Source organism: Scomber japonicus, chromosome 10 (genome assembly GCF_027409825.1).
Source record: "Scomber japonicus isolate fScoJap1 chromosome 10, fScoJap1.pri, whole genome shotgun sequence".
NCBI classification, from domain to species: Eukaryota; Metazoa; Chordata; class Actinopteri; order Scombriformes; family Scombridae; genus Scomber; species Scomber japonicus.
Window position 1 is genome coordinate 32618858 of NC_070587.1, and position 9170 is coordinate 32628027.

Consider the following 9170-nt stretch of genomic DNA (forward strand, 5'->3'; position numbering starts at 1 on the left):
ATTTCACTTTAACTCGACCTCGAAGGAAAAACAGGAGCACATGAGAGCAAAAACTGTGAGAAAGATACGGGTCAAAATGTGTAGCATCTATACAAAAATATAACATTTTAAAAGACTTTTGTGCATTTTGGGCCACTTTAGGAAAATAATCAAATTTCAGAATAAAAGACATTTGTGGTGTTTTTAAAAGCTGTTAAATGGTCAAAGTAAGGGTTAAAGCAGCTATAATCAATATTTTCTTATGTTAAAACAGCTTTCACTGTCAGTGTATAATGTGTTTGAACTAGGGCTGTCAAACAATTAATTTTGTTAATCGCGATTAATGGCGTTTTGAATTGCATGTTTAAAATCCTGTTATTTTACATTTGAAGGCAGTTTTAAGCCCATAATGTAAAGCATTTCTTACCAGAGTGTCTTAATCGGGAATCAATCACAGCTCTGCTGCGACTCCCACACTCCAAAATGGTCCTTTGGTGGAGCTGAGGCTCGCTTGGCTGCACCTAGGTGTTTAGCGTGGAGGTGCTCACTCAAACTTGACGTACTCCGGTGGTAGTTAAACTCCGTTTGACACAGGTTGCATTTTACTTTTGACTTGTCAACTGAACCGTCTCCAAGTTTTTTAAAGTTAAACAAGCCGTTCAAAAGTCCAGTAGCTCTCTTACTTTCCATCAGCGCGGTAGGTTTACTGCAGGACGCCACTTCAAAGCATAGCGCTGCAGCTAGAGGAGCCGTCTACGGGGGAGTAGAAGGAACAAAAAGGCTTGCAAAATTAAAATGCGATTAAAAAAAATGTTTGCGTTATGGATTGCATTAATCTAATCGCGATTAACGCGTTAACGCTGACAGCCCTAGTTTGAACCTACAGAGAATTATCAGAGACTCTACAGGTTAAAGTGTCTCTAACATATATTTATATAACATGTCTTCTCTGTCAATGAGCTGAAACTTATTATAAAGCTCCATAAAGCCGAGGATCAGTAACTGCAGATTCATAACAAGTTCAACATATCAATTTAAAAGATAATGATATGTCAGAGATATCTTGTTTTATCTGATCAAAAGTGTCAAAGTATTCAGTTTAATATCATATATTACAACAAAAGGCATTAAATTATCACGTTTAAGAAGGTGGAAACCATAAAATAGCATTTTTAAAACGATCAATAGACTCATATTTTCTGCTATTAAATAACCGATTAATCCTCTTATTGTTGAATTTCTACTAAGACAGATAGATAGATAGATAGATAGATAGATAGAAAGATGGATAGATGGATGGATGGATGGATAGATAGATAGACTATAAACAGCAGATATAATAAAACAATAATCAAAATATACATTAAAAAAACATATTTACAGTCTATGTTCTCTTATTTTGAAACCAGGACCATTTCCTGTTTGTGTTTGAGGCAGTTTTAAGGCTGCAGGTCAGAGAGCGGTGGAGATGGAGTGATGTAACACATGTGTGGAAAAAAAAAAGGAAAACAGGCGAGAAGCGGAGAGGACGTCTTATCAGCGCTGTGATGTCACAGCGGAGCAGCAGGTGTGACCTTGTTGTTCAGAAACGGAAAAATCAGGAGTGACATGTTGTCCTTCCTGTCCTACCACTGACCTGTCCTACTTCTGTGTGTTTTCCCACAGGGACTTTGTTTTTAAAAGTCTGAATGATTCACAGCTTTTACACAATGGTGGAAAATTACAGGTACTTTACTGTAGAACAGTTTGAGGTACTTGTACTTTACTGTAGTACAGTTTGAGGTACTTTTACTTTGCATATGTAGAAACTATAGGCCAGTGTTCGTCTGTGAAGATAATATAAATAATAATGAATGAATTTAAAAATGGGGAATATTTGTCTCAGTAATGAAGGACTGGTTGTGGCTCAGGAGGTAGAGCGGATTGTCCTCCAATCAGCAATCAGAAGATCAGGGGTTTGATTCCCGGCTCCTCCAGTCAACATGTCGATGTGAGACTGATGGCTTCTCCAACGGTGTGTGAATGTGTAACCCTTTGTAGATCACACCAGGAAAGTGCTATTTAAAAAAAATCATTCTGTTTGTGTACAAGATGAAAAAATGAAACTCAACTTCAAAAATGTCTCCAGCAGGATCTCTGATGTCAGCAGTGATTTGTGTTATTCTTCCTTTATACACTAGCACAACCTGTATCTATAGCAACCATAGAACAACCTGTATCTATAGCAACCATAGAACAACCTGTATCTATAGCAACCATACCACAACCTGTATCTATAGCAACCATAGAACAACCTGTATCTATAGCAAACATAACACAACCTGTATCTATAGCAACCATAGAACAACCTGTATCTTTAGCAACCATAGAACAACCTGTATCTATAGCAACCATAGAACAACCAGTATCTATAGCAACCATAGAACAACCTGTATCTATAGCAACCATAACACAACCTGTATCTATAGCAACCATAGAACAACCTGTATCTATAGCAACCATAACACAATCGGATGGTCTGTCTGTGCATTACATACTCATACAGGGTCAAAGGTTGGGCTAAATAGATGTTGGTTGACACAAAGTGACAAAGCTCCTGCCATCAGTGTATGAATGTGTGTGAATGTGTGAATGTGACATGTAGTGTAAAAGTGCTTTGAGTGGCCAAAAAGACTAGAAAAGTGTTCTATAAGTACAGTCCATTTACCTTTTACCATTCCCGGTATCCATAACCGCTGCTGTTATTTATAACAACATCTGTATTTATGTTTATTTCTCTCTTTTTAAATTTACTCATAGTGTTTTTTATTTTATTTATTTTATTTTATGTGTGTCATTATTTGCGGTTTTTTGTTTGTCTGTTAATATTTTTATGTATGTGTGTGTTAGCCACAGAGATCACGCCACTTCATTGTGTGTGTGTGTGTGTGTGTGTGTGTGTCTGTGTGTGTGTGAGTGTGTGCATGCATGTCTGTGTGTTTGTGCGTATGGGTCTGTGTGTGTGTATGTCTGTTTGTGTGTCTGCGTGTGTCTATGTTATTGTGTGTCTGTGTGTCTGTCTGTGTGTGTGTGTGTGTGTGTGTGTGTGTGTGTGTGTGTGTCTGTATGTTTGTGTGTGTGTGTGTTCGTATGTGTATGTGTTTGTGTGTGTGTACCACTGTACAATAACAATAAGGTGTTGAACTGACTTAAATGATTCTATCTTCCTCTTTTCTTTCTCGACTGTGTCTAAATGAAACTTGAAGCATCACAGGATGATTTCGGGATCGATCGTCCTCCTCTGTTGTTTCCTGCGTGCGTGTTGTCATCACACGAATTGCCGACCTCATGGTTCACCCTCTTCCTGTCCTGTCATGCAGGATGAGTTACTTCCTCTTTCTCTGTGCAGACGTTTTGTTTTTGGAGACGCCCGTAGTTGATTTACTGAAGCAGCACTTTGAAGCATGTGTGTCGAACAAGTCGACCCAACAATGCACATTATTTAAAGACACTTCCTCTTTTTCTGATGGTGGCTGCTGAGGTTCAAGTTCATCCCAAAGTCAGTGATTCCCAAACTTGGAAGGAGAAAAACTTAAAGAAACTTCCAGTAAATGTAATTGAATGCTTGTTTCCTGTGTTTGAGTATTCAAGTGTGTCTTAAAAACAACAGTCAGCAGCCTAAATGAACATTAAGTGTTTCATTAGAGTTGAGTTAAAGTTACTACAGCTTTCACACTGTTGATGCATCTTGGCTTTTGTGGTCAATGCTGGTGCGAATCATCTGACCGACTGAGCACAGAAACATACAACAAACTGACAGAAAAATAAAAGCTTCAGGGGTCATTCAAGGTCAAATTTCCCAAAATCATAAACATAAGGCGCCTTTCCACTGCAGGAACTTCGGGGTCATTTTATGGGGCCAGCCCCATTGGTGCATGTCTCCACTGCAGGAACCTCCCCCACAGGGCCATTTACAGGAACTTTTACGGGGGCCAACGGAGTACCTACTCCAGGGTAGGTGAAAGTGAAAGTGCCTGCACCGACGATGAGGTGCAGGCATTGATTGCCGTCTACAGCACCGAAGAGATTCCGAGGGGGTTTGTAATCGCACAACGATTACGTGGCGATCAAAACTCATAACGTTGATTTAACAGCTGAGAATTGCTCTTATATTTACAATAACTTTTTTTTTACTCAAGCATTTTCAAGTGTAATTCATGGAGAAGTTTGACAAATATGAGATTAAGTTTATCATGTGAAGGACATTTGTGTTGGGTTCAAGTGTGCATGTAATCTCCATTTATACAGACACATTATTGCACTCATAGTACATAGAATACATCTGTCAAGCTTTTATACAGTAAAGAAATAAACCATAGAACTTAATGGGAATGTCACAGCAATAGTACACTAATAGTATTGCTCCATATGCTCCATAGTCAACAAACCTTGATCTTATCCTTAAATTGAAGTCTTAAATCAACAATCAGGAGCCCAAAATGAACATGAAGTGTGTTTATGTGTCTATAATGGTTCTTCCTGTTCGTACTGACCATTAGATCCTTCATAATGCACTTGTTGTAGATTTAAGACTGTTGTTTATTACTCTGAGACGTTTTGTAACCAAAGTAAGGGCTCGTCCGGGATTTGAACCCGGGACCTCTCGCACCCAAAGCGAGAATCATACCCCTAGACCAACGAGCCACTTGCATACCAGAAGATTGTTCAAGTCTCTGTTCAGTCAGGAGGCCAACTAAACACTGAAACCAGTTTATGTGTGTGTAATGATTCCTCCTGTTCATACTGACCATTAGATCCTTCATCATGTTTACAATGGAAGTGATGGAGGACTAAATCCACAGTCCTCCTTCTGTGGAAACATGGATTTAAAAGTTGATGTGAAGTTAATATGAAGCTTCAGCGTCCAAATGAGTCAAATCTTCATCTTCTATGTTTCAACGTTACAGTGTTTTTACTAGCAAAGTCTTTTTGTTACTATACTTCCACCACAGAGAAACATATATATACTATATATACCATATATACTATATATACTATATATACTACACCACAGCTCAACATATATATACTATATATATACCATATATACTATATATACTACACCACAGCTCAACATATATATACTATATATATACCATATATACTATATATACTATATATACTATACTACACCACAGCTCAACATATATATACTATATATATACCATATATACTATATATACTATATATACTATACTACACCACAGCTCAACATATATATACTATATATACTATATATACTACATCACAGAGAAACAGGAAACACTAAGAGGAGATATGATGATAAACACACTGGAAATACTAATAAATATTACTAAATACTGCTACATAGAGTACTATTACTACTAATACTATTAATACTACTACTACTACTACTACTACATATAGTACTATTACATAGAGTACTATTACTACTACTACTATTAATACTACTACTACTACTACTACATAGAGTACTACATACTACTACATAGAGTACTACTACTACTACTACATAGAGTATTACTACTACTACATAGAGTACTACTACTACATAGAGTACTCCTACTACTACATAGAGTATTACTACTACTACATAGAGTACTACTACTACATAGAGTACTACTACTACTACATAGAGTACTACTACTACTACATAGACTACTACTACTGCCACTACTACATAGAGTAATCCTACTACTACATAGAGTAATCCTACTACTACATAGAGTACTACTACTACATAGAGTACTACTACTACTACATAGAGGACTACTACTACATAGAGTAATCCTACTACTACATAGAGTACTACTACTACTACATAGAGGACTACTACTACATAGAGTAGTACTACTACTACATAGAGTACTACTACTACATAGAGTAGTACTACTACTACATAGAGTACTACTACTACTACATAGAGTAAATGGACTAAATGGACTGTACTTATATAGCGCCTTTCTAGTCTGTGCGACCACTCAAAGCGCTTTACATGACATGTCATATTACCCTTTCACACACGATATAATAACTCAGACTGATGAAGCTCAATAGAAGCTGATCATCTACTTTTAAATGACTTGTTTTTGTGTGTTACAAACTTTAAAGTCAGCAAGTTGAGGCAAGATCTTAACTGTAACAGGAAGGACTGTCCTTGTATACATATCAGTACGTACAGTATGTTTAATTAAGTTTATTGCATGTGAAAGGAAGTGTGTGTGTGTGTGTGTAGGGGGGGCGACATGTTAAGACAAGAATCTGCAGACTTGGCAGAGACACTTGGAGTCACCTCATGCGCCCTCCGTCAGCTCGTCTGTCTGCGTTTTATTACAAACACCTTTGGCACAAATACTGAGAGCTGCCAGAGAAACCATCCCATTATACACAGCAGCATGTGTGTGTGTGTGTGTGTGTGTGTGTGTGTTTCTGTGTGTGTGCGTGTGTCTGTCTGTGTCTGTTTGTGTGTGTTTCTGTGTGTGTGTGTGTGTCTGTTTGTGTGTGTGTCTGTCTGTCTGTCTGTCTTTCTGTGTGTGTGTGTGTGTGTGTGTCTGTTTGTGTGTGTGTCTGTCTGTCTGTCTGTCTTTCTGTGTGTGTGTGTGTGTGTGTGTGTGTTTGTGTCTTTGTGTGTGTGTGTGTGTGTCTGTTTGTGTGTTTGTATGCGCATCTGTGTGTGTGTGTGTGTGTGTGTGTCTTTGCATGTGCGTGTGTGTGTGTGTGTTTCTTTGCCTGTTTGCGTGTGTGCGTATGTATGTGTGTGTGTGTGTGTCTGTCTGCGTCTGTGTGTGTGTTGTCAGGCTTCAGCTTCAGCAACTTCACTCTCTTTCTAAACAGCTGTGAATGACGAGGTCAAAGGTCACAGCAGAGGATGATTAGCAAATGCAAGAACAGCAATCTGTATTTAGAGAGAGAGAAAGAGAGAAAGAGAGAGAATGAGAGAAAGAGAGAGAGAAAGAAAGAGAAAGAGAGAGAAAGAGAGAAAGAGACAGAGAGAAAGAGAGAGAGAAAGAAAGAGAGAAAGAGAGAGAAAGAGACAGAGAGAGAGAGAAAGAGAGAGAGAGAGAGAGAGAGAGAGAGAGAGAGAGAGAGAGAGAGAGAGAGAAAGAGAAAGAGAAATTCATATGGTTTAAAATGAGCATATTATCAAATTGAGAGGCAAAGAGTAGAAAACACTACTATAACTCATTTTTAAAATTTTGTAATAAACATTAGTCAAAATTGTATATGTATATTTGGGATCACATTAGGGATCAAACTCCACCTAGAGGAAATGTATATACGGTGTTTTTTAAAGCTGTCAAATGTTAAAACGGCTCAAATTTGACCCTGAAGATCATATAATGGGGTTTTCCTCCTTATAGAAGAACATAGTTATAGTTTAATATAAAGACCAGAGAACATATTGATGCTTAGAGACGCTCAGACATCAATCTGTGCAGCAGCAGCAGACGCTTGTTTGAAGCTTAACGCCTTTCTTCCAGATTATGGATTGGATGGAGGTGAAAAGGGGGGGGGGGGTTTGGGGGCTTCCTCTCCTCATGTCTCCTTTCAGGTCTGATGGGGGTTTGTTGAACCCTGTCGTTGACCCAAATATGCTCTCCTGCTGTGTTTATACCACCTTCTTCTGACAGAGGAGGTAAAACCAGACGTCACAGTCTCACTGGGTCACATTCATGTTCACCTCTGAGCTTTAAAACACACATATTCTGATTTTTGTGATTTTTTCCCCCGGATGTTATAATGTGGTCAAAGTTCAAGAATGTGAAGTGCTTCCTGAAAGTGAAAAATCAAGAAGTATGAATTCATAGCTTTTATATTTAAAGATGCAGACATACACAGCGAGGTTTAATAATCTACTAATATTTAAATTTAGTGACATATTGCAACAGCAGTCTGATTCAGTGTGAGTCCTGGAGCCAGCTGTCAATCATCTTTAAATCTTATTAATGGAGCAATCATTTCCAAAAATGAGGGTCTGAATTTACAGATGTAGACCAGAATGACTGTTTGGATGAGAGTCAGTTGTTGTTCACATTGTCCTCTCTCATATTTTAGATGTGACTCAGCTCCAACATGTATGGACGGATTAGAGAAAGTTGATATTTGGAGTAAAGAAAGAGAAAAAGAAGTGAAATCCTGCTACTATAGTTAGTTTACCTCATTAGATTATTAATATTATTAATATAAAGTTAAAGTATTACAGTAAAAGTACTGCAGTATTATGAGTGATGTAGTATGCAGTATTACAGTAAAAGTACTGCAGTATTATGAGTGATGTAGTATGCAGTATTACAGTAAAAGTACTGCAGTATTATGAGTGATGTAGTATGCAGTATTACAGTAAAGGACAAGTACCTGAAACTGTACTAGAGTAAAGTACAAGTACCTCAAACTGTACTACAGTAAAGTACAAGTACTTCAAACTGTACTAGAGTAAAGTACAAGTACCTCGAACTGTACTACAGTAAAGTACAAGTACCTCAAACTGTACTACATTAAAAGTACAAGTACCTCAAACTGTACTACAGTAAAGTACAAGTACCTCAAACTAAATTACAGTAAAGTAAAAGTACCTCAAAATGTACTACAGTAAAGTACAAGTACCTCAAACTGTACTACAGTAAAGTACAAGTACCTCAAACTGTACTAGAATAAAGTACAAGTACATCAAACTATACTACAGTAAAGTACAAGTACCTCAGACTGTACTACAGTAAAGTACAAGTACCTCAAACTGTACTAGAATAAAGTACAAGTACATCAAACTATACTACAGTAAAGTACAAGTACCTCAGACTGTACTACAGTAAAGTACAAGTACCTCAAACTGTACTAGAATAAAGTACAAGTACCTCAAACTGTACTACAGTAAAGTACAAGTACCTCAAACTGTACTAGAATAAAGTACAAGTACATCAAACTATACTACAGTAAAGTACAAGTACCTCAGACTGTACTACAGTAAAGTACAAGTACCTCAAACTGTACTAGAATAAAGTACAAGTACCTTAAACTGTACTAGAGTAAAGTACAAGTACCTCAAACTGTACTGCAGTAAAGTACAAGTACCTCAAACTGTACTACAGTAAAGTAAAAGTACCTCAAACTGTACTGCAGTAAAGTACAAGTACCTCAAACTGTACTAGAATAAAGTACAAGTACCTCAAACT

At 37.5% G+C, this 9170-nt stretch overlaps 1 non-coding gene across 1 annotated transcript; it reads right to left on the reverse strand.

Moving 5' to 3' along the window:
* Positions 1-4590: 4590 nt before the first annotated feature.
* On the reverse strand, positions 4591-4662 carry trnap-ugg (transfer RNA proline (anticodon UGG)). The gene has a single exon. It is a non-coding gene; the product is annotated as a tRNA-Pro (tRNA).
* Positions 4663-9170: the final 4508 nt, after the last annotated feature.